The sequence below is a fragment of the Oryctolagus cuniculus genome, chromosome 2, assembly GCF_051225735.1.
Source record: "Oryctolagus cuniculus isolate XC-2025 breed Fujian yellow rabbit chromosome 2, ASM5122573v1, whole genome shotgun sequence".
In the NCBI taxonomy this organism is placed as follows: Eukaryota; Metazoa; Chordata; class Mammalia; order Lagomorpha; family Leporidae; genus Oryctolagus; species Oryctolagus cuniculus.
The window spans coordinates 149,497,011-149,524,121 of NC_142868.1; the positions used below are offsets into that span (position 1 = coordinate 149,497,011).

The window sequence follows — 27,111 nt, forward strand, 5'->3', positions numbered from 1 at the left end:
GTGACTCCTTTGCAAATATATATTATAGATGTAGTTATATATTTGAAAATATGTAGCCAGGATAGACCTAGCTAACATGAAATTCATTTTGTAAATAAAAGTAGGCAATAATAGAGATCTTTATGAGACTTCCAGGGAATTTAAAAAGAAATGCTCTGTTGAGTAGATATTTGCAAAAAGTAATGACTTAAGAATTCAGAGTCAGATGACAGGAAATGTCATAATTAAATCATGTGCTATATATAGAGGGCTTATCTAGTATGTGAGCCATTTCAGCACAAAAATGAGAGTAAAAATTATACCACCATTTAGAAAAATTGGAACTTCACAAACATTTACCCAGTGCCGCAAAAACAAAATTTCCTACTTCTTTCCAGAAGATAGGATAATTTCATCCTTTAGATAGTTTCCATTTTCTCTAATCTCTGTTCTACCTGTGCTGAGGGAATATGCCAAAATACTATGCAAAAATTCTTCTTGTTTCAGCCTAATTGGGAACCAGAAATAGTGAATATCTCCAGGGATTTCTAACTCAACATTGCAGGCATGAAATTTGTGGAGTGTTCTGATCAGGGCTTGAATAAGAATATGAATTCTGTTTATTCCAATGCCCTTAAATCTCTAAAACCTTCCAGGTCAAATCTTCCATGCATCTAAACAGTGACATTTTAAGCCTTAACTGAAGCTGAGTCAGTTGTAGCCATACCAGAACGAGTCCTATGGAAGCCTGAGCCTACCTAACGCCTCCATCCAGGAGCCAGGCCAGAAAGGCCAAACTCAGACTAAGCCTGTTACAAGTTCAGCCAGCCTCTGTCATGTTGCTTATGGTCATTTGGACACTAAAGGCAAGTCAGCAAGGACCCCATCCACTCCACTCCAAAAGCAGGCTGCAGCAATCCTTAACTCTTTAATGGCACCCTAGGGACTAGTTAATCCCAGCTTGTCTCATAATCTTAGGGCAACGAACAGTGTAGAAAAGCCTTAAGTCACCATACATCTTCAGTATTTGCTCCCCTGTTTTGTCTTACTTTCCTACTCCAACCTGCTCATTTTTTCTTCTACTAATTCCTTGGTTTTGTCCTTGGAAACTTCAAATCCAGCTGCAAACCATTTGCCTGAGTTATCTCGACCTCTCACATTCACTTCACATTGGTGCCTCTTCCCTTTGTGTGTTTGTTTACAATAATCTTATTGAGGCAACATTTAAATTTTACAGATGGCCCAGTTATCCAATGTGATGTTGCATGAGCTCTATCCCGATCACCTCTCCAGTCAAAGGCTAGAACATTTCCATCATTCCAGAAACTTGCCCCAGGACCTTTTCTGTTAATTGCCTGGTCCCTCCTCAAAGGATCAGATTACTGATCCTTCGACCTACCACGTCCATGTCTGCCATTTAATACAATTAAGTTTTTTTCATCATCTGGCAAATCAGTCCTTGATACTGTGTTCTGAATTCTCAACTGGATTATGAAAAGACAAATCTGCTTGTAGCTGCATATTTGGTTAGAATGTAAGCCACATGGTGACAGGGATTACTTCAGTTCCTGGTACTGAAACTGTAGACGTTTCTGAGTACATATTTCTTGTGGATACCTAACATCTTTAAGAAAGAGATTGAAATGAAACAAATATGAGAGAGCCCAGGGAGTTGGCAGTGATGGGGTAAATGATTGGGTCCCCTGCCCCCATGTGGGAGACCTGGACTGTGTTCCGGCTGCAGCTCCATCTGGACTGGTGCAGGCATGTGGGAAGTAACCCAGTGGATGAGAGAGTTCCTTCTGTATCTCATTCCCTCCCTCCCTCTCCTTCTCCCTGTCCCTCTCCTCTCCTCCTCCCATTTGATCTCCAACCCCTCTCCGTCTGCCCTTTGCACTGCCCTCCTCAGCCCTCTCCCTCTCCCACAGGAATTTCAATGACAAGAGAGAAAAGACAGATCTCCCAACCCAAGTAGACATTTATGATTATCTTACTTTTTCTCCCCAAGTACAGCTAGGAGGCAGTCCCACAGTAAGTAAATTTCTGGCAACTAGTGCTTTTCAGAGATTTGTCAAGAACTCCTGAGGATATTTGAATAAATCATGGGGGAAAAAAAGCACTTTTAAAAGCTACAATTTTAAAGTTTCTGTCACCATGGATAAGTTTTGCTTAATCTAGTACTTCAAGTAAATGCAACTGTAGTGTGAGTTCTTTGCTGACTTCTTTAGCCCAGTGAAATGTTTGGAGATTGTTGAGAGTGTCCACAGTGTTGCATGCTTTTTATTGTTAAATACTATTCTGTTGTATGGTTATATCACCTGTATCCTGTAGTTGGAGTGCCTTGAGGATTTTTTATTTGTTTCTGGGCTTTTTTGTTTGTTTTGTTTGAGGACTAAATCTATTATGGTTGTGGGCTTATTTTTCCTGCTTGTTTTATTCCAGAGTCTCACTACTGTGCGAGATAATTCAAAGCAGGAACGTAAGTAAAGTGCAGAAAAGTGGGAACAGGATTTATTTGAAGTGAGAGCATGAGGATACATTCAGGCATGAGTGCTGGCAACCCCCTGAGGAGAGAGAGAGTTCCAGAAAGTTCCTCCCCATCCAGTGGTCCTCTGCCTCTCTGGATCAAGTGTCTGCTTCATTGAAGCTCTGTATCTCTTCACTGTTGTGCCTGCCCCATGCATGATGCTCTTCCAGCTGCAGTCCGCTATTCACCGTGCCTCTAGGTCCAGTGTTTCTGGGCCTGCCAATTAGCTGACAGTTGACAGAGTAGGGGGACAAATAATAAGGTTTACTTACCATCATTTGTGAGTGCTCAGTAAAGACTAACTGAGTAGCTAGAGATGAGTTCATACGCCACACTTCATAAAGGGGATGGGGTGTTTACGACTTCAGTGGCAAAGTATGGAAGGTTCCACTGAACCTTTTGATGCTGAGAAGTAGGCAGTCTGTCTCCCTGGCAGCTGAACTGGTAAAAAACTCCCTCACAGGAGTATTATTGGCTGCTGTATTTTCTGGAGACTCTTCTATAGTCAGATAAAAGCAACTGAGATGAAATTTCTTCTACATCTTCTTTACTCAAATATTTTCCATTTGAAAATAGTTTTTATACCAAGGATCCAAGTGGGTCACCACATTTCCAATGTGTAAAATCTCCCTAAGAGGGGGTTGTTTGATATAGTGGGTAAGACATCTGCATCTCATGTCCGGTGTTCAAGTCCTGGCTCCGCTCTTGATTCCAGCATCCTGCTAATACAAAACTTGGGGGTAACAGGCTCAAGGACTGGGGTTCCTGCCACCCATTTAGGAGGCTTGGATTGAGTTCCCAGTTTCTGGAGTCCACCTGGCCTCTGTCTTTTACAGGCATTTAGGGAGTAATCAGTGGATTGGAGATCTCTGCATATCTGTCTTCCATCTGTCTCTCAAAAAAAAAATTACAACTTCCCTAAGAAGCTTCCCACAAAGACAAGCTAAGTTGACTGCTGTGGAAAGAGATTCAGGTTAGAATTTGTAAGGTAGAAGATTTGTGAAAGGAAAAAAATAATGGTAGGAGCAAACTATGAACCAGTTTTTTAGCCCAGAGAGCAGCCAGTGACAAAGATTTCTAGATGTTGAGCTTGGAATGTCTTCAAGTAAGGCTCGTAATGACAGTATCACAGTCATGGCTTTTTGCTGGTCAGTGCTCAGAATACGTGTGTGTTCTGGTGAACTGCCTGAATGGCCTGCACTGTCATGGTGACTATTCTATCAAGTCATCGAACTGCACATTGCAGGGCTTTAGCTAAGAGCAGTTTTAGTTTTCAGAATGGAGAGTGGAAAAAATTCAAATTACTGAAAAATGTGCCAGATGCAGGATGTATTTTGCAAAGAGATGGGAAACTTTAAAAAGCTCAAAGACAAGCCAGCGCCGGCTCACTAGGCTAATCCTCCGCCTAGCGTCGCCGGCACACCGGGTTCTAGTCCCGGTCGGGGCGCCGGATTCTGTCCCGGTTGCCCCTCTTCCAGTCCAGCTCTCTGCTGTGGCCTGGGAGTTCAGTGGAGGATGGCCCAAGTACTTGGGCCCTACACCCCATGGGAGACCAGGATAAGTACCCGGCTCCTGCCATCGGATCAGCGCGGTGCGCCGGCCTCAGCGCGCTGGCCGCGGCAGCCATTGGAGGGTGAACCAACGGCAAAGAAAGACCTTTCTCTCTGTCTCTCTCTCTCACTGTCCACTCTGCCTGTCAAAAAAAAAAAAAAAAAAAAAAAAAAAAAAAAAAAAGCTCAAAGACAATGAATGAGGCTAAAATCACAAGAGTGGGATATAGCTTGCCAGTTCATCATAAAACTTCTACAAGCACCTCCATTTTGACCAAAAACAAAGACTTGGCTTGATCATTTACATAAGTGCATCAAGAGTAATTGGCAACATAGGTCTTTCGAATTTTGTTTTCTGCAACTTTTATATGCAATTCCAGATTAAACTTTCAAAAGCCTCTCAAGGTTAGGAAGCCAGGCCAAGAATTCATCATCATTCCTCACCTGCATTACCAATGGATTTGGATAATTCCTGTATCCTTGAAAACCCCCCAAATGTCTTAAGCTTCCTGGGCTTGCCAGCAAGTGACCTTACTTCCCCATCTGTGATGCTGGGAACCCTGTAAATGCAGAATTAAGCCACTTTTTCAAGAGGGCTTTGTAAGTATTGATGCCAAAAAGTCAACCTTGGTTCCTTTCATTTTTCTTGTCATATCTGTTTCTACACACATCATTCGCAAATATGACATTGCAGTCAAAGCCTCGGTAGTATAGCCAGTCTTCCAAATTTTGTACTATTAGACTAAATATCTAGTCTAATGAAAATTATGTGTGTAATTATATTGCCATTAACCTTATAATACTCAACAAGAGTATCTGAATTCTAGAGGGATCAAGTAGGTAGAAAAAAGATAAACATTTCATTTTTTAACAAAGCTATAATCTACTAAATTGTTGTGAATTACAGATACTTAAGAAAACAAATTAAAGAGATTCCTAAAATCCAGAAAATAGAATATTAAAGAAACATCAATGCTCCAAACAAAAAAAATAAAAATTATAATCATTCTTAATCAGTTAATTCAGTACAATGTAATTCATCCTTGTGCTGAATTAGCAGTTTTATGAAACCATCATCTTCTTCACCAGAGTTCTAGAAATCCTTAGCCAGTCTAATGATATCTCAATGAGAAACTTAAGACCCAAAGTACCTGTCAAAGTCCTTCCCATAGGTCTCTAAGAGAGTCCTTTGAGATAAAGATGAAACATATGAACTTGCAGCCAATTATGAGCAAAAGTCTGTTAATATTTGAAGAAGTTCATCATTAAAATACTGATAAGGAAATTTTGATTGTTTCTGTGACATACATTTTAAGATAGTAAGTGGAGCAATGATTGATAAAATTATATCAGAACATTTCATAAACAACTAAGAAATTGAAAAATTTCTAGGAATTTTGATAAAAAAAATTAAGCTGGAAATAACCTCCCTGCTTACTGGACGCTGAGATGAACTCTCTAAGACTAAAGGAATAAAAGTCATCCCAGGGCAGAAGCCAAAAGTTTGACTGATGTGACAGCCCTGAACTTCCGGAAAGTCCCTTGCCCCAGGAAAACCCACAGGGTACCTAGCTAAAACAGTTCCTGACCACCCACCTGGCCTAAACCTATCCAGAAATCCTCTTTTTGCATGTAAACCATTCAAGTTTGTATGCTTCAATTACATAAGCAGACCCAATGAGAACCTGGGTGGGAACTTTTTCTATAAAATCCTACCTCTTCTTTGTCATTAGGGATCAGAATTGCTCTTCCTTCACTACAATCTGTAGATTGTTTCTTCTAAGAAAGTTATCCTTTTTGTTATTTAGTTTAACATTATTTTAAATGCTAGATTTTCAGCACCTTCAGTGCTGCCATCCCACATAAGGGCCAGTTCAAGTCCTGGCTGCTCGCCTTCTGATCCAGTTTCTTGCTAATGTGCCTGGGAAGCAGCAGATAACAGCTCAAATAATTGAATTCCTGCCACCCATGAGGGAGACCAGGATGAAGTTCCTGGTTCTTGTCTTCAGCCTGGCTGTTACAGCCATCTGGGAAGTTAACCAGCAGCTGGAAGATTTCTTTAAAACAAAAACAAAAACAAAAACACACATCAAACTCTCTTTCAAAAAGAATTGGTTCTTTCCATAAGACACAGAATCTTTGTTCCCTAGATGGAATACTCAAAAGTAGACAAAATCCTTTATAATCTCTTATTGAGAGCAGATCAATAATATAAGAAGCCATTCTTTTAAGGGAGAGAAAAACCAGTTTTGCATTGATATTTTATATTGATATTAAATTCAATTTTAAATGTCTTAATAAGACTGTTTAATCTTAGCCAATTTGGCTAAGTGAAATTCTTTCTGAGAAGGGCAGCTGAAGAGAGAGAGAAAGAGTGAGATCTTTTCTGTGTATTCTTTACAGCTATCTTTATCCTTTTACATTTTTGACCTTCACTTTCTCATTCTGAAAGAAACTTGAAACAACCCCTAAATAGCAACAATATTATTTTTTCCCTGTAACAAAAAGCCATCTTACATTCCTGGAGCAGAGAAAACAAGGGAGTAGATAATTGTGAATTGCCTTTCATATACAAGCATTTTGTATAAATTTACAGATTTTGTGAATATACCATTCCACATCTTCTAGAAGTATATATGTCTTCCTAGTACAATTTTTCAATGTGGAAAAATACTTATTAAAAGACACAAATATCTTTAGTATCTCTGTAAACACAAAATCCAAAAGTATATAAGTAAATGTAAATACTTCAGAAATGTATCTTACATGGAAAAGATTGGACACAATTACTTGAATTAATTTAGTACAACTGTAAGATTCAAGTTACCAAAAAGATTTTTTAAATTACTTCTTTTTTTAAAAAAATTGTTTTATTTATTTAAAAGACAGGGTTACAGAGAGAGGTAGAGACAGAGAGAAAGAGATCTTTCATCCACTGGTTCACTCCCCAAATGGTCACAGTGGCCAGAGCTGAGCCTATCTGAAGCTAGGAGCCAGGAGCTTCTTCTGGGTCTCCCATGTGGGTGCAGGGGCCAAAGAATTGGGCCAGGGCCATCCTCCAATGCTTTCCCAGGCCATTAGCAGGGAGCTAGATAGGAAGTGGAGCAGCCAGGACTTGAACTGGCGGCCATAAGGGATGTTTTAACGTGCTGCACCACAATGCCAACCCCTAAAAATTACTTCTAGGAAGAAATTATAAACACAATCCTTGGTGAAGTACCGTTTGTCACAATCACTTTTTTAAAAAAAGATTTATTTATTTATTTGAAAAGCAAAATTACAGAGAGAGAAAGAGAAATCTTCCAACCTCTGGTTCACTCCCCTAGATGGCTACACAGCCAAAGCTGGGCCAGACCAAAGCCAGGAACCAGGAGCTTCATCCAGGTCTGCCACATGGGTGCTTGGAGCCCAAGGACTGGGGCCATCTTCTACTGCTTTCCCAAGGATATTAGCAGGGAGCTGGATCAGAAGTGAAGCATCCAGGACACAAACAACCAGAGTGTTATGATTGTTTTGTGGGGGTATGGGGGGTGGTCAATAAAATATGTAAAACTTGTGTAGCCTGTGCTGTTAACTTCTGGGCACCATACTTCCAGCTCCATCTCTGTTACTAGCTCTGTGACCCATCTAGCTCTCTGACCCTGAACCTATTTCCTATTGATCAAATATGAAATGGAAAGGATATGAGTTCTGTCTTTGTCGCTGGTTATTGTAAGGTTCACAATAAAAATGGAGGGACCTATAGGAAAACATTGTACTTGAAAGCATTATCATAGATAAGTTCTCCATTTACTGCACCTGCTGTGTTCCCTGTTTTTCTCAAAGTGCTCATAAACTTCATTTATTCACTCATTCATTCCACTACTGCTTCTTGGGCACTCACTGTTTGTAAGACAAAAAAAAAGTAATGAGAATACTTGCAAGCAAACTTATTTGCTTCCTGCCATAAGACAAATATCATCAGTACCAACTCATTTAATCTGAACAGTTGGTCTCCTTGTCACTCATGTTACTTCTCCAGAGTTACAGGCAGGCACCCTTTTGTCTCACAGAAGTCTTAGGAGGAAATAAAATGCAGCTCTGAAGGCTGCAAATTGCTTGCAGTGTGTCACTTTTCTACCTTCCCTTTGGATTTAAAAGCCAGAAATCTCCCCCATCCCCATTCCCCCATCAAGGTATGATTGGAGAAGACCCATGCTTGGCTGATTTTTATGGCTCTACGCTGGGCCTCCACCCCCACCCCCACCCCGAATGAGCTGTAAGAAATAACCCTGCTACTTGAGGAAAGCACACCAAATGATAGGCAAACCTGTCGCTCATGCCTTCAGCATCTTAGGAGCCTGGCAAGTGAGTGGGAACCCACATATCAACCAGCCTCTGGTGTTCATCTCCAGGTGACCTGTTTCAGAGCAGAGACAGTGTGAGCCACCTTTCAGCTCCATCAGTCCTTTAGCCATACTGCCTCTGGGCTCAAATACTTTCGAGAAATTCTTCCAAAGTAGAGATGCTGCGAGAGTGACCAATTTTTATTGACGCCATTGTTTTACGTATGAATTTGCTTGGGGTGTGTATTTGGCTTAGCTGTTAAGATGCTGAAGTCCCAAGCCGGCGCCGCGGCTCACTAGGCTAATCCTCCGCCTAGCAGTGTCGGCACACCGGGTTCTAGTCCCGGTCGGGGCGCTGGATTCTGTCCCGGTTGCCCCTCTTCCAGGCCAGCCCTCTGCTGTGGCCAGGGAGTGCAGTGGAGGATGGCTCAGGTGCTTGGGCCCTGCACCCCATGGGAGACCAGGAAAAGCACCTGGCTCCTGGCTCCTGCCATCGGATCAGCGGGGTGCGCCGGCCGCGGAGGCCATTGGAGGGTGAACCAATGGCAAAGGAAGACCTTTCTCTCTGTCTCTCTCTCTCACTGTCCACTCTACCTGTCAAAAAAAAAAAAAAAAAAAAAAAAAAGATGCTGAAGTCCCATATTAGAATACCCCAGGTTTAATTCCTGGCTCCAGTTCCTGAGTCCAGCATTCTTGCTAATGCAAACCCTGGGAAGCAGCAGTGATGGCTTAGGTAGTTGGGTTCTTGCTGTGAATATGCCACCGTTACCCACTGTTACAGCATCAGCCTACATACAGAGTGCAGTGGCCAGAGTAAATATGTGAACCCAGCATAAATCATAAGTGGATGCTGGGAAAGAGAGAAAGAGAAGAAAAGAGAAGAAAAGGAAAGGAAAGAGAAAGAGAGAAAGAAAGAGGAAGGAAGGAAGGAAGGAGGGAGGGAGGGAGGAAGATAAGGGAAGGAAGAGAGAGAAAGAAAGACCTAAAATTACAGCTTGGAAGGATAAATGTATATTCCTGAAAAAGACAACCCAAACTACAAAGGCAGCATCATTTCATTACCATTCATGACTAAATTGTAAGTATCAAGAGTTACTACTTATTAATCAGCAAAAACATATTTTGTTTTGTGTGCTTTATTTCTGCTCTTCAAGTTCCTGTAACTGTAACAATGTTCTTATCAAACAGATTTGCTATAACTTTATCACACTTACATATATTCCCTGGTTTTATGGGCACATAAGCTCTCTCAACACAGTGACAGGAAGAATTTATAGCAGAATTTGAAAATGAAACAAGGCTGCTTGTCATACATGCTTACTGAATACTTAGTCAATAATTTAAAAATTTGTTGCATGGAATTTACATCATTTTTTATTTGAAAATCTGGGTCTGATTATTTGTGAGTTTTAGGAATTACCAAAAGCTTCTTTTGCTTCCTATGTAAGAAAACTGCTATTCTAGATTTTCTTTTATTTTCTTAAGGTTACACAGTAATTTATTAAGAGCCTTCACTCCCCACCCTCACATTCTCTGGGTCACTTTCTGTGTTCGTAGATTTTTCCATGCTAGCCCAGGAAGATTGACTGGGGCAGGGGTGAAGTGTACTGCTCAGTGAGACTCGGGAAGTGGCTGTAGCTGCCTTTCTTGTCCTGCAAACACACCAACCACAGATCCAGCTCCTCATATGGTGCCTTCATTGGGCCACCGTCTTGGCCTCTCTCTGGACCTAACTCTCCTGCAGGATATGACTCTGTTTCAAGAGCATCCCAGTGCAAACACTGAGCCACCAGGCAGCTACATTTGCAGTCATTGATGTCAGTGTGAGTCTTGCCCATCACACTGGGGGTCCCAAAGATGTGAGGTAATCATCCCGAATCTGGGGGAACTGCCTCATCTCCACCAAGATCTTCTTGGCATTAGCAAGTTGCTTCTCCCCCTCTTTGCAACGGATACACATGCCATAGGAATGAAAAGGCAGAAAGGGTAGCAGGCTGTCTAATATTTGACAATAGATTTGTACACCTTTTCAGTGTTCCTGGCAAGATTCACATTTGCCTGGGGGTCTGTGAAGAGGTCCAGGGACTGCTCAGTCTCAGTCTGATAGGAACTTTGCAGGAGGAGCCCAGTTAGGTCCAGGCAATAGGGCTGCTCCCTGGATAGAATTTCAGCAGGCAGTAGATTCATACTTCCAGAAGCAACACATCATTAACAGCTACCAAACAAAATGCTGGCTTCTGATACCAGCAAATCTGCCCCTGATGGGTGAGGGATGAATCTGTGATGTCGTCTGACACCAGGAAAAGGATTCGCCACAGTTACACACACCAGCCCACGGTCGGTGCCTGCTGAGACTATGGGCAGCCTGCCTCCTTGGTTTCAGTAGTATTGTACTCCAGGGGCTTCCTCAGCTGGGCGACAGCAGCTCCTGCTTCCAGGTGCCCAGTCTCATCATCGGTCAGCACCTTACCACTCTAGGAGAAGTATTGGATGAGATCCTGCTTTTCTTGGGCATAAATATCTGATCTCTGGTCTCCACTCGTTCTGAGAGGGGAGCAAATGTCTCTATTCCTTGATACCAGTTCTTGCTTGGTCTTATTCTAGATTTTCTGAAACAGAAGCATCTCAGTTGATAAGAGTTGAAAAGAGAAAGAACAGGAACAAAATAGAGCTATGTGGTAGACAATTTTATCATCTGAGAGAAGCCTAATTATTTATTATAGACTGCAATCATATTAATTCTTAATTCAAATACCTCTACATCATTTTTAATGTAAGTTTAATGTGAAGAGAATGGTTCTTGTGACATAACTTATCAAAGTTAATGAAAGCAATAAAAACTGGATTTGTCTTTTAGACTAAAAAACACCCCACCAAATTTACACACAGAAGGTGATATACAGCAATGACACAAGCTATAGTCCTGTTATCAGAAAATAGCACTATTGAATTTCACTGGACCAGCTCGAGTTGTCATATCATGTTGCTTCTATTGTTTTTTATAAAATAAATAGCCTTGTTTATCATGGTCCAATGTGACAGAACAGTGTAAGGCCCTATTCCAAGCTGTGGTAGCAGGGAAGAGAGTATGTATCACCATTCAACAAAATGTGCAAAATTCTTTGGATTTCCTATTTTTTAAAGTCCACATTCTTTACACCTTGCTCACTGGCTACTCTACATCTTCTGCAGCAAAATTCACAAACATATTTACTGATAACCCAATAGGAGTGCCCACTCAGAAAAATTAGGGTCTTTCTTAAGAAATGCTGGAAAATAAATTGATTTCACCAGGGGCAACATAACTGCACTGTGTCATGTACCCTCACTTATAACCAATTAAACTGCACTTTCACCACAGTTAAAATGTACCTTTGCAAAATAGCTCTGTTCCTTTGTATATAAAGGTATACTATGGAAATCTTGCAATGCACCAGTCATGATAGTAATTTCATTTACCTGTCTCTCTACCTCCCCTTGATTTTTCTCATTTTCTCCCCAGCATCTTATGGCTTTTCTTTTGTAAGTAGCATTACAGAACCTTACAGTGAGGGCACAATAATGAAGAAAAACAAAACTAATGGGAAAAATTATAATCAAGCAGTCCATGCCACATTTCTGCATGAAGCAGTGGAGGCAATTAACAATATTGGTCATACCTGAAGGAAAAGCTTTTGCTGTTGTTTCAAGGCTCATTTTTATACTGATAAACTATTGATTCTGCAATGGTTTCTCCATAATATAACTATGTTCTATGTCCTGAGGTGAAGCTGAAAGTAAGAAAAAAAAAAGAAAGAAAAAAAGAAAATTAAAAAATCAAAGAAAATTGATAATGGGGATCCCATTTTCTCACTAGAAACTGGAAAATTCATTTACTCCTTATGGACTCTAAATAAACTGTCATTTTACTTCATTATTGTGTATATATGTGTGTACTATTTGTGTGTAGATGTATTTTATCTTGGGGAGAAGGGACTATAAGACACAATGCCTTAAGTACTGGGTTCATATTCAGAGTATTTTGTGCTTTCCTTACGTAAATCTCATAGGACTTTTTAAAAAGGCTAATGTTCAAAACACACCAACTGATCCCTTTTTACCTTCATTGTTTGAGAGCTTCGTGACTTATGTTGGAGGAGGGAAGTGTAGCTTGCACCTATTATTAACATAGTAAATAGAAGAGCCAGGCTGGCACAGTGTCCATTTCCTCTTGCTAATAGCATCCCAATTGTTCACCACACTCCCACAGAGCCAACGTGTAGGCCTATGGACTAAGTTAAATCAGGTAAAATCAGACCTGCTATGAGATCTGGGCAGAGTGGCATCAGAATGGAAAACAACTAAAACTGATTCCTCTCGATCACAGGAAAATTGTTCACTCTTTCTTGTAGAGGAGAGTCCCATGTATGCCATGGGAGTTTCCAAGGTTTGATAGTCATGCTTTTCCTCCAGTTCCGTGAGACACTGTATACATGCCAATAAATTCTTTTGTTTTTCTTTTTGCTTACATTAGTCCTGTTTCTAGTTTATGTTTCCAAAGCGCTCTAACTGAAGTAGTTAGCGACATATTCTACCCTGTGTGCAAGCCACTAGGCTGCTCAAGAAAATTGTCCATTTCCAATGTGTAGAATAGGCTTTTCAGAAGTCTAGCTGTGATACAGTAAATAAACACCCATACTGATTTCGATCTAGTTAATTCTGAATCTTCTCCAAAGCAGCATCAGTTTTATTTGTCAAATGAGGGCATATTTTTGTTTTAATTAGTTTGAGGATTAATTGAAATACAAATTATTTTCAAATCCTTTATAAGTTGTAAAGAATCACCCAACTATTATTAATTTATTCAAGTACCTATTTTTGAAAAGGGTTCCAAGATCATTCGATGGGGGGAGGGGGATTAACATATTTTTCTTTTTCTTTCTTCTTTTAAGATTTGTTTTAATTATTTTTTAAAGATTTATTTATTTATTTGAAAGTCAGAGTTACACAGAGAGAGAAGAGGCAGAGAGAGAGAGAGGTCTTCCATCTGATGTTCACTCCCCAATTGGCCACAATGGCCAGAGCTACGCCGATCCAAAGCCAGGAGCCAGGAGCTTCTTCTGGGTCTCCCATGCAGGTGCAGGGGCTCAAGGACTTGGGCCATCTTGTACTGCTTTCCCAGGCCATAGCAGAGAGCTGGATTGGAAGTAGAGCAGCCAGGTCTTGAACCAGAGCCCATATGGCCAGGGCGTTAACCCACTGTGCCACAGTGCCAGCCCCTGTTTTAATTATTTGAAAGGGAGAATTACAGAGAGGGAGAGAGAGAGAGAGAGAGAGAGAGAGAGAGGAAGAGGGAGGGAGAGACAGAAGGAGAGTGATCTTCCATCTGCTGGTTCATTTCTCAAATGGCTGCAATGACCAGGGCTGAACCAGGCCAAACCCAGGAACCAGAAGCTTCTTCTGGGGCGCCCATGTGAGTGCTGGGGCCCAAAGACTTGGGCCATTTTCTGCTGCTTTTCCAGGTACATTAGCAGGGAGCTGGATCTGAAGTGGAGCAACTCGAACCAGTACCCATATGGGGTTCTGCACTGGCTTAACCTGCTACACAATGCTAGTCCCATTTTTTTTTTGAAGATGTGTTTATTTTATTTGAAAGGCTGAATTACAGAGAGAAAGTGAAAGAGATAGAGAAAGAGAGAGAGAGAGAGATCTTCTATCCACTGTTTCATTCCAAAGATGGCCACAATGGCCAGGGCTAGGCCAGGCTGAAGCCAGAAACTTAGAGCGTCATTCAGATCTTTCATGTTGGTGGCAGGGGCCTAAATACTTGGACCATCTTCCACTTTTTTCTCAGCATGTTAGAGGTGGGCTGGACTGGAGACAAAGTAGCTGAGTCTTGAACTGACACTCATATGGGGTTCTGGCATCATAGAGAGTAGCTTAATCCACTGTGCCAAAATACTTCAAGAATAGACTTTTTGACAAATGCTGCTGGGACAACTGGTTAGCCACATGCAAAAGAATAAAGTTGAACCCTCACCTCATTGTATATACAAACTTTAATAAAAATGGATCAAAAAACTAAATGTAATAATGGGGTCATCAACACCCCACTTTCATCAATGAACAGATCAACTAGAGAAAAAATAACAGAACTAATTTACACAATAGACCAAATGGACCTAATAGATAGCTACAGAACATTTCATCCCACAGCTTCAGTATACACATTCTTTTCATCACTGCATAGAACATTCTCTTGGGTAGACCATATACTAGACCATAACAAATTCAGAAAAATTGAAACCATATATATTTTCTTTTTTTAAAAAAAGATTTATTTATTTATTTGAAAGTCAGCATTACACAGAGAGAGAGAGGAGAGGCAGAAAGAGAGAGTCTTCCATCTGCTGGTTCACTCCCCAAGTAGCCGCAGCGGCTGGAGCTGCTCTGATCCGAAGCCAGGAGCGAGGACTTCTTCCAGGTCTCCCACACAGATACAGGGGCCCAAGGGCTTGGGCCATCTTGTACTGCTTTCCCAGGCCATAGCAGAGGGCTGGATCAGAAGTGGAGCAGCCAGGACTCAAACCAGCACCTATATGGGATGCTGGCACTGCAAGAGGCCTGCTTCGCCACAGCACTGGCCCCATCATGTATATTTTCTGACCACAAATGTGGAGAAAATGGTTCATAAAATACTGTTAGTGGGAATGTAAACTGGTACAACCATTGTGGAACACAGTAGGAAAATTCCTCAGAAAACTAAAAATGGATCTACTATATAACCCAACTATCCCACTACTGGGAAATGACAGGAGAATGTGAAAGAGCAGGCTGCACTCCCATGTCTATAACAGCTCGATTCACAACAATTAAGATATCAAATCAACCTAGATGCCCATCAGTGGAAGACTGAACAAAGAAAATGTGGTATATAGATATGATGGAATATTATTCAACCATAAAAAATAAATACCATTTACAACAAAAGGGAAGGAGCTAGAGATCATTATGCTAAGAGAAATAAGCCATATCCAAAAAGAATAATATCACATGTTTTCTCTTATTTGCGGTAGTTAATATACAGCTGGTAAAAAAATGTGTGGATGTCAGATCATTTGGTATATCATTGTAACTCTTGCTTTACTGGATCATACCACATAAATGACATTGTTCTCTTGTTTCACATGTCAAAAAAAATTAAATGAGTGGGGGGAATTGTGAGGACTCGGAGAGTAGTAGCAATGCTTGGTTCTTAATTTGGCTGTTGGTTATGATAGTGATCAGATGAGAAAAGGAAAAAAACCTCATTGATCTGTAAAAAAAAAAAAATCTAAACAGAATCATATTGTTCCCCACCTCATTTAAACACTGTCACACTTGGAAAATAGAGAACAAACGTTGTACCATGCCCTGGAAGACGCCCCCTGACCTGGCCCTCCTCTCATCTTGAACCATCTGACCCTCTATTGCTGTGCACCTGCCTCACTGGTCCTCACGTTCAGAACCTATGGTTGCCTCTGCCTATAACTCTCTTTCTTGAAATTTTCCCAGATCAGCCTCCATCTGTCCTTTCAGACTTCCATTCAAACATGGCCTCCTAACATATACAACACTAAGTATTGTTCTCAGCCCCATCTCTCTCTCACATCTTGTTTTCCTTTTTTCATGGCGTTTATCAAGAGTCTAAGTGATCTTTACATAATTTTTAAATTTTTATTTATTTGAGAAGTAGAGCTACAGACTCTGAGAGGGAGAGACAGAGAGAGATCTTCCATCTGCTGGTTCACTTCCCAGATGGCCACAAAAGCCGAAGCTGAGCTGATCCGAAGCCAGAAGCCAGGAGATTATTCCTGGTTTCTCACACGGGTGTAAGAGCCCAAGCTCCTGGGACATCTTTTACTGCTTCCCCAGGCCATAGCAGAGAGCTGGATCAGAAGAGAAGCAGCTGGGACTAGAACAGGCACCCATATGGGATGCTGGCACCGCAGGCAGAGGATTAACCTGCGCCTGTACAGCACTGGCCCTCTATATAATTTTTTCTTAAAGATTTATTTATTTATTTGAAAGGTAGAGTAACACAAAGAGAGGAAAGGCAGAGAGAGGTGTCTTCCATCTGCTGGTTTACTCCCCAATTGACTGCAATGGCAAGAGCTGTGCCAGTCCAAAACCAGGAGCCAGGAGCTTTCTCTGGATCTCCCACATGGGTGCAGGGGCCCAAGGACTTAGGCCATCTTCTACTGCTTTCCCAGGCCAGAACAGAGAACTGGGTTGGAAAAGGAACGGGGGTGGGGGGATGGGGGGAGTGGGGGGGGGGGTGGGCTCAGACTGGCGCCCATATGGAATGCTGGCGCTGCAGGTGGCGGCTTTACCCACTGCACCACAGGGCCAGCCCCACCCCTATATAATTTTTTTAAAAAGCCTTTTGTGGGGGCCGGTGCTATGGCATAATAGGTTAAGTGTCTGCATGTGGCACCAGCATCCCATGTGGGCACCAGGTCAAGTCCTGGCTGCTCCATTTCTGATCCAGCTCCTTGCTGATGGCCTGGAAAAGCAGTAAAAGAAGAGGGGCCAAGTGCTTGGGCCCCTGCACCCACATAGGAGACCTGGAAGAAGCTCCAGACTCCCGGCTTGAGATCAGCCCAGCTCTGGCTGTTATGGCCATTTGGGGAGTCAACCAGGGGATGGAAGACCTCTTTCTCTATCTCTCCTTCTCTCTATCTGTAACTCTACATCTCAAGTAAACAAATAAATATTTTTTAAAAGTCTTTTTTTGCTTAAAGGACACAATCAAGGCAATCCACAGGTTAGAAGAAAATACTTACAAATCAAAAAACTCATAATGAACTTGAGCCTAGAAAATGTAAAGAAATTTTCTAACTAAATAATAAAAGAGAAATAGCTTAATTAAAGTGTAGGAAATTAACATTTCTCTAAAAAAAGTTATACAAATAGCCAATAATCACATGAAAAGGTATCATTGTTAGTTGTGAGAGAAGTGAAAATCAAAACCACAATAAAGGGGCGGGCGCTGTGGTACAGCAGGTTAACGCCTTGGCCTGAAGGGCCGGCATCCTATATGGGTGCTGGTTCGAGACCCTGCTGCTCCACTTTCCTTCCAGCTCTCTGCTATGGCCTGGGAAAGCAGTACAAGATGGCCCAAGTCCTTGGGTCCCTGTATCTGCGTAGGAGACCTGGAAGAAGCTCCTGGCTCCTGGCTTCAGATCGGCGCAGCTCAGGCTGTTGCGGCTAATTGGGGAGTGATCCAGCGGATGGAAGGCCTCTCTCTCTCTCTCTCTCTCTGCCTCTCCTCTCTGTGTAACTCTGACTTTCAAATAAATAAATCTTTAAAAAAAACACACACACAATAAAATACTACATTACACTCCCTAGGATGACTAGAATTTAAAAAGTCAGATAATGATAAGTGTTGACTGAGATATGGAGAAAATTGAGCCCTAATAAATTACTGGTGGAGATGTCAAATGGTGTAGCTACTTTGGAAAACAGTTCAGCAGTTTATCAAACATTGAAATATTGAAATGTCATAAGATTCATCAATTCCACTCCCAGGTATATACAACTGAGATAAATGAAAGCATACATCCACACAAAAATTCAAACACAAATATCTAAAGAAGCGTTGATCATAACAGCCAAAAGGCAGAAGTCCAAATGTCTATTGATTGATGCTTACATAAATAAAATGTGGTATATCCATACAATAGAAGAGTATTTGACCATAAAAAGGAACAATGTTTTGATCTGTGCTACAACATAGGCAAACTTTGAAAACATTAGTGATTGCTTAGGGGTGAGGAAAATGGGAGGATGTGGAGTGTGAGGTGAGAAGGACATTCTAAAGTTAAATTTGGTAACAGTTGTACATAACTGTGAATATACTAAAAAGTATTGAATTATGCAGCTTAAGTAGGTGAATGGTAAAGTATGTGAATTGCATTCAATAATGCAGCTTCTTAAGCCACCATAGGCAAATAGAAATTGCACACCTCCAGGCAGATATTCAATAACAATAGATGAAATAATTTTGGTGCAAAAATTATATAATCATGTTAGGATCTACTTAATTTTATTTATATATTTAGAAATCATTTTATGCCCGAAATGAATAGATACATCAAGTAGCTTGTGCCTGGGACCCCATAGCAGAGCATATGGTCCGAATCTCTTTCCTCCATATTGGGTTTAGAGCTCAACACAGGGCAGATGCAGAACCGTGCTTTCCCAATCTCCTGTGAGCATTTCTTATTGTGAGTAGAGGTTCCTTTGCTGGGGGAGATTGGAAGGTTAAATGTGCTCTTTGCATTGGGTTATTGCCCCTTCTAACTTTTCGTTCATATCTCCATAAACACAAAAGCAGGAGGAACTCACTCTGGGACTCTGTTAAGGTTTTCTACTTCTCCCTTATTACCTCCTACTTCAGGATTGACTATCATCATGTTTTCTCGGAGACCTTGGCAGGCAACCACATTATAGTATTTATTGTATCCTGAGTCATTTTTTTTAAGATTTTATTTATTTATTTGGGGCTGGTGCTATGACGCAGCAGGTTAATGCCCCAGCCTGAAGCGCTGGCATCCCATATGGGTACTGGTTCAAGACCCAGCTGCTCCATTTCCAATCCAGCTCTCTGCTATGGCCTGGGAAAGCAGTTGAAGATGGCCCACATCCTTGAGCCCCTGCACCCACGTGGGAGACTCGGAAGAAGCTCCTGGCTCCAGCCGTTGTGGCCAGTTTGGTAGTGAACCATCAGATGGAAGACCTCTCTCTCTCTCTGCCTCTCCTCTCTGTGTAACTCTGACTTTCAAATAAATAAAAAAATATTTTATTGATTTATTTGAAAATAAAATCTTTTTTTAAAAAGATTTTATTTATTTATTTGAAAGTCAGAGTTACAGAGAGAATGAGTCATTTCTTGTTATCCCCAGTAGTACCTGGAGATCAGACACTATGTCTTATTTATTCTAATTCTTCCACAGTGATAAACCTTCATTAACTTTGCACAGAAGGGATGAAAATGTTACATTTGTGTATACTAAGAGGTGGGCTTTTTGAAAATTAATTATAACATGAAATCATAAAAATTCAGAGTTACAAGAGACTTTAGAAATTATTTGGTCTAATACCTCAATCAATGTAAGAAATCATTCCACAACACTCCAGAAAAATGCTTTATTCTGCCACTACCTGGATATTCTTCATGCCATGGAATACAATACCTTATAAAAGGGGCTCATTACATTTTCAACTAGCTTTTCTGTTGAAAGGTTCATCATTAATGTTAAACCTAAACTTGTAACTTCTACCCTTTGATTGGTCTAAGATCCGTCATGTATGGCTATACAACATTATCTAATTCATCTTCCTTGACAGCCTATTAATTATTTAAGGACACTATCATAATCTCCCTTGTCTTCTCTGTGCCAAGCTTCCCACTTTATTTAAGTGCATCCTGGAGGCATGGTTTCTGGACCTTTCACCGCACGTATTCAGCTAGTCTGGACACCATCAGATTTTCAATGTCTATCAAGTTGTACATGGAGCCCAATCCATGTGACCAGCTTCAAAAACACAGATGCCTTATCCTTCCTTAAACTCTACCTTAGGCTTTTGTTAATGGTTCTAAAACCACTTGAGTTATTTTGATAGTCACGTCATACCACAATCTTTCACTGAGCTTGCCATAATCTAAACTCTTCAGACAATTTTTTTTTGCTTGCAAGAATACTATGAAGTCAAATTTCCTAAGTTCTTAAATTTGCAATTAATCTTTCCAACCTTCAAACAACGTTCGACATTGATTTTTGTAATAAACAAAATGCCCTGCTCAAAGCAGGTGCTTAGCAAATGTCTGTCCCTCCCTTTCATAGCTTTTATCACAGAAGTCATATTGTGTTTATTGTGTCATTATTTGAGAGGAGGACACGATTTTTTTTGTCATAACTACACTCTCATCAATTTTAAAGTGAAGTATACAATAGTTGCTCAAAAACACCATTTCTTTCCATATTTCTTTAACTGCATTGCCATAATGCTAAAAACGATAGTAAATTTTGAGAATTTGTTTGCTTGCATCGTCAAGTGATTCAGCCAAAACAGTTAATCAACTGTTCTCATGGTCTCAAGCAATCTTCCTAATAAAAGGCTAGGAACATAAACCTAAAGTAGTGCCAGATCTCTAAAATCTAACCCCCATTACCGAAGAATCTAAGCTCAGTGTTAAATGACTGACAATATGATAACCTGAAAAATCATTTTTGGTGAGTAGGCGGCTATTCACAGATCTGGTCTCTGAACACTGGCTTTTAATTATTAGATTCACAGTGCTGATGGCCATGATAACCATGTAACGATTCAAAAGGGAAAGAGTGATGCTTTGCTTTTCTAGTTTTGTTACCTCATGAAAATTTCAAGTTGAGTGTATACAGTTTGTAAGCTACATAATCCATTGTTGTTCCCTTGAATAAGTACAAGTAAATTCCAAGACAACTCAAGAGAAATCATGTTTTAAGAGTATAAAAGTGACTTATAAATAGATCATAGGTACAAAGGGAAGAAACTTCCCTGCAACCTAAGATTTCAGATTAGCATTGAGCCATCCCCATCATGTAGCCTGCGGAGGCTAAGGGTTACCTTTTGTAACACACACCAGTATTTCCTAAATTAAGCTTGAAATTCCAGATAGTTTTAGAATTTGGAAAGCTTTTTATCACTTTTGATAGCCTCTTATTTATGGAAGCATAGGCAGACAAACCTCCTATTCTTTAATAACATAACATTAGGTACTTCTTGGAAACAGGACACAATAGAGAGAAGAACTGTTTATGAGTCAGAGGAGCATGTGCTACTGTCAACTTGAATAAGAGGCATCAGCTATTTCTGGTGATGAAAACCTTTCAGTGAGGTGAAACAGGCCACGTTCCGTTCCTTTTATTTTCAGAGATGAGATGGATTTGAAAACCATAACCTGGCTTCTTGATGCAAGGACTCGCCACATGAGATAATCTCCAGCACATTACTATTGGCAAGCAGATCTTTCACCCTTTTGTCTCCATGCATTATAGAAACGTTAAATCAGTTTGGTGTCCACATAAACTTTTGATCCTAGCAATAGCCTAGGGTACCATCATTATCTTCCCGAGGACCATGTGTAGGCCTTCAGTAGGTAGTACTAATTTAATCTCTTTGCTAGAGGAAAAAGTAGCTGATTTTCTAGATCAATATTTGATTGAATATGTTTGAAATGTTGGCAGATAAAGGCCCCTTTTCTGGTCCAAAGACTTTTTGAACCACAGAGGTATAGCGTTCTAGCTCCCCTGGGATTTGAGTGGAAGGAGGTCTCAAAGATCTGTAAGAAGCCTTCCTGCCTTTCCTTGTGTTCTTCCAGCAAGACTCTCTAAAGGTTGAGATGAGAAAAAGATAAGATCAAGAACTGGAATGTCTTTATATCCATTTTTTTAATCTTTCCTGGGGCTTCTCTTAACTAAAAATAATCGTTTATACCACTAGTTTACAAAAACCTTCTATAATAGGATGGAAGAAAGAAAACCCATCTGATCAGCTTTAAGGAGATAACCCAGTGACTTCGACAAATAATTTGAGACTTCAGATTCTACCACTTGGACCACTAATTAAACAAGAACATAAATAAATCTCCAAAAAGGAGGGGAATAGAAATTGAAGTAGTGAGGTGTTAAGACAGTTTAGAACTTTAGTTGTCTCCTTAGACTGATAAGTAAAGAAGTATTTCACACATTTTACAGTTTTCTAAAGACATTTATAAAGAAAAGATGAAGATAGAAACAGTTTAGAAATCTGTGCTACTGTCATCATTATTTTTCTTTTTAAAATTTTACTTTTAATAAATTTTACTTAAATTCATAGCCCTTCCCCAAAACAAAACATATAAAGAGACAGGTTACCCCAGACTGAAAATGTTATTGAAAATAATATTGTTTTCTAAGTGGCTACAAAAAATGTAAAGAAAGCCTTTGGAGGAGAATATTCTCCTGTAATTTCCTCCTTAGCTGCAGAAATGTACACACATTCGCTAAGCACAAAGAGGACACACTATCACAGATGCCTTCTACTTTCTGCTCTACCATTGACCTTTAGCCTGGCAGAGGGAGACTCTTGCCTTCCCCTGGCTCCTGATTTTGCACACAGAACAACATTTTATAAAATGCAACCACTACATGCTAACCCAACTGCAACTTCTTGGAAATACAGACTGGAAAGGTCTTATTTTCAACAGGATATGCAGAATCAATGCTCTTATTTTGAGAGGGGAGGGTGACAGTGATTTAATTGTTTGATGATTAATTTTTAATGATAATTCCTCACAGCTTTAATCTACTTGGATAAAATCATCTAATCAAAGAAATGGTATTCCCAAAATAAATTGGACAACTGCTCAGAGCATCATATCGTATTTTACCTAAAATGAGAAATAAGTAGCCGTGAAGAAAGGGACTTAATTCTGTTTATGTTTTATTCTGTGACAACTTGCTCACTGGGTATGGAGTAGATATGAAATAAATAATTATGTAGATGAAGCAAATTTTCAAGCTCTGCTTCTAAGAGTCATAGCTTCAGTTAAATAGACCCACATTCGATCTACCATTACATTGTGAAGCACACAATTGCTAATGCCATCAGAGGTTGTAAAAGAATATTTCTTCGTGGTGTTTATATGTCAGTTGGCCATAACATATAAGCGACTGCTAAAGGCAGAAGGATCTGAAACACAAACTCCTATTGCCCCTGAGTCTTTGATTTGGAATGCTTGCTTCAGGATCTTCTTGGAACCAAAATGTTCCTCATCGCCCAGGCAGCTCTGATTGTTAGCCTTTGACAGAATTTCCAGTTTCTATCACGGCCTAAAAAGAAGAAAACAAGACAAATTCATCAAGAAAGGTTATTAGGGATAAAAATTTAAAATGACACCCGCAAGAAATAGAAAGTAGCTCATATACTTTTCTCCAATATGATTGTTAATAAAAATTTAACTCAGTATATCCCCCAAAATTCATGTTTTATAAGGTCCAGTTTACATACCTCCTGTTATTGCCATAACAGAAGTCCTTTAATAGGCCAAGATTAAAACTTTTGGATTTTTTGATGATAACCAAAATGGTGAGCCAAGAGCCACAACATTTCACTGGTACCTGCCAAATCCAACCTGAAAATCCTGTCTTGTTCTGTAATACACAAATATTAGTTACCTCCTCAGATTCTCTATTCTTGCAGAATCCACAATTTGAGTTCATGGGTAGGGAGGGGCTACATTTCTTCTCTGTGTAATTTGTATTTTTATGGAAAATTGACCCTACTCTCAGTTCTAGGAGAGTTCCATTGACTTGTTTGGCAACTTTTTATCCCATGAATTAAAGAAGAGGCTGACCCACTGAAGCCGGAAGCTTATCACCCCATCTCAGGGGAAGCAGTCATGGAGTGAGGCCCTTACTGTAACTCACAGAAAACTGCCTTGAGAGAGAAAAATGCTCATTCCTTCAAGCATGTTGAAGTCTCTGGATCAGTTGCCCTGAAGTTTGCCCTAGCAGTCAATCCCCTTCATCAGTTTAGGTATTCTTGACTTAGGTTTTCTATTATTTGCAACATTACAGGTGCTGATACTATAACATTTCATTTTTTAATACACTTATTTTCCTATTTTATCATTGTCTCAGGGACATAGATCATTTGTGACAAAGTATACGGTTTCCTCATGATAACATAACCAGACCTAAAATTTCATTTTTTGAATATTTAAATTCCAAGCTCTTTTTCTTAATTGCATTTTCATCATTTCTATCATCATAGGCAATGTAAGTATCAGAAACGTAAAGTCCCTATTTTAGGCCTCTCCCCCCAAGTGACTCAGCCTGGGGATATAAAATGTTCATGAAAGATACAGCCTTGCTAAGAGAATCCCACGAATGAGAGAAGAAGCTTTCATCCACACCAAGCATACCTTGGTGAAGCCCCTTAGATCCTTTTACTCAGGTTTAGAGTATGTGCAAAATGACGTTCTTTGAAAATTATCCTGAAACAGTGATGTTAATATAAATCCAATAAGATAAATTTAAAAATATACATATGTGACCTAAACACAGTAGCATAATGACAAATAGCCTTGATCAAGTCATCCTACCAATCACATCATTTAAACAATTTTTGTATTGATATGAATCAAAGGAAAGAAACTAAGTATCTATTACATGTATTTTTGAATTTCTCAACTTACTAATTATTTAGTTTGTTTACTTTTGCTGATATTTGCAAGAGACTTTAAAAGAGCTGAATTTTACCAATAAAATTAGCAGATGTCTGGAGGCACTGTGATGCATTCAGTATACTTACCATTTGTTTTGATTATTCGACTAACCTGTTCTCACTTACGCTCACTGCAGGAACATAGAATACGACTTCAGTTAATACAAGACAACATAACCAAAATCTGCTTTTTCCTTTACTTGTTACTGTTACCTATATCATCTCTGTTTTTCTATTGTAAGAGTTGGATGCTCTTAGAAGGGAACATGGCAGTGGGTAGTATGACTTGATTCCTGATATTCTTGGTAGAAGAAATAAATGAAACACCGGAAAAACTGAGCAAACTGTGATATATGACAGTATTCTGTATTTATACATAGAAAGTAGAAAATGTTCTGAAGAATTTTAAGTGGATTGAAATCAGTCATCCTTTTCCATGAGATTCATATTCTGGAGTTACTATATTAGTCTTTCAACTAGTTAGATAAATAATCCTGAGGGAAAAAAAGATGTTTAAAGCCACAATTAAGCATTCTGCACATAAGAAGGTTCTCCAGAAAATTCATGGACAATGCATATTATGAGAAACCATGAATGAATTTCCAACTTTTTTGCACCAGAATAAACATCTTTTAATTCTGTTTCCCATGAACTTATTGAAGTACTCTCATATATCAGAGCCTGTAACTGAGTCATCATGATTTGTCTCTTAGTGAAGAAGAACTGCTCAAGAGCACAGGGAATACATGTATAGGTTAAGGGGAGCAGAAGACAAAGGCATGCCCCCCTGCAGCCAGCCAGAGTTCACCTGGAGATTCTGCTCAGTGGGTTCAGCCCTGTGCCCTGGGTATCCTTCATTTCTTCAGAAAACACCACAGCCAAAGAAGCCAGCCATGTAGACAGAGCACAGGTGCCAGGAATTCGGGAGGCAGCCATTTTGCTGCAAACATTGAGGGCTGGTCATCAGAGACGTCTTCCTGTATCATGGTGGTGAGGCTTCTGGAAACCATCTAGGCAGGCTGGGGCCAATCTCCTTCAGAAGATGGGGATAGAGGGCAATAGCAACATGGAACCTGAAATTAGGGGATACAAGGAAAGAGATGATGTCTGTTGTCTCGGGAAATCAACTAGAAATGCAGAACATTTTATACCTGGACGTTAACACTGTCACTCAGCATGATGCTGAAATTTCTCCTAAAGCTACAAATTGGGAAATATTTTAGCTAATATCTTGTTATAACTTTATACATAGAAGGTATTATGTGAGCTTAAAGAAGCAGGTGATGTGAATGATGTAGTTCTTCGTAGTTATCTGCAAATCACATGTAGTAGACTCAACAGAGTATATTGAAGAGAGCAGGAGTCATAGGTCCTGCTTTGTAGTCTTAGCTGATACCAATAATTGCATTGCTTTGGGAAAGTCAGAGCCAGTGTGAGCCACAATCTCTCATTTATGAAATGAAAATGAGGAATTCAGACAGGATGATCCCTAAGATTTCTCAAAAAATCCCATGCATTACACATTTCTGGTCGATTTTCTGAAACAATAGGTATCGTCTCTGTTTTTTCTTATCCCAGCAAACTTCAGTGGTCATGTTACTATCCATTATTGTATATATAAGCTGATTTTCCTAAATCACTTGTCTTTGAAAGATTAGCAGCTCTCCCACTATTTCCACAACATCCTTAAGGAAGTTGATCATATCAAACAGTGATGAGTCACCACAGCGATTCTAAACAAGGAGAAACGAAGCACCCAGCCGCGATGTTGGATACGCGGTAGTCTCCAGAAGGATAAAAGTAAGCCTGACAAAATCTTTGTTTTGTACCTGCCTCCAATACATTTGCGAAGGAGTGTTAATGAAAAATGAGAGTGATGTTCCCATCACACATTTTTGGATTACTGTGCAGCAACATCAATTGGAAACCTAATGAAACAGAGACCACCTATGGAGGAGGGATATTGTGTTCCTCTGTCTGCCTGCATCCAATTTACCAACTGACTGTATGGAACAAGCCACCTGCTTGTTTGAGACCGTAGTACTGATTGATCATACGTTTAACATTGATAATTGGCAGTGCCAATTTCCACTCTCTTTCACCAGTAGAAGAATGTTGTAGCACTTTACAATGGTGTGGTAATTGTAAACAACAAAATTCCAGCACTTCCTCTCATCTCAGAATGGTGGGCTGCTGAAATCAAACTAGGTCTCAGATAAACTAATTGGTCATTCCTCTGTTTAATCCTTCCCCTTGACTAAGGGAACATGCTATTTATTGGTCAAATAGAACTCCTCCTAATCAGGGACAAAGCAATAAGAAGACTAGTAGGTGAGTTCCCACAAAGCTTATAAGGGACTACATAAAATGCAGAGCTGATGTTCCAAATAGAGGTGTTGTGTTCTCTGTTTTTGCACCTGTTCAAACTGGCATCTGGTATTAAGCTCGTGACTAG

The 27,111-nt window shown here is 40.0% G+C and overlaps 1 pseudogene; it reads right to left on the reverse strand.

The window, feature by feature from the left end:
• Window positions 1–9,949: 9,949 nt before the first annotated feature.
• LOC149128098 (farnesyl pyrophosphate synthase pseudogene) lies at window positions 9,950–20,727 on the reverse strand (annotated as a pseudogene).
• Window positions 20,728–27,111: the final 6,384 nt, after the last annotated feature.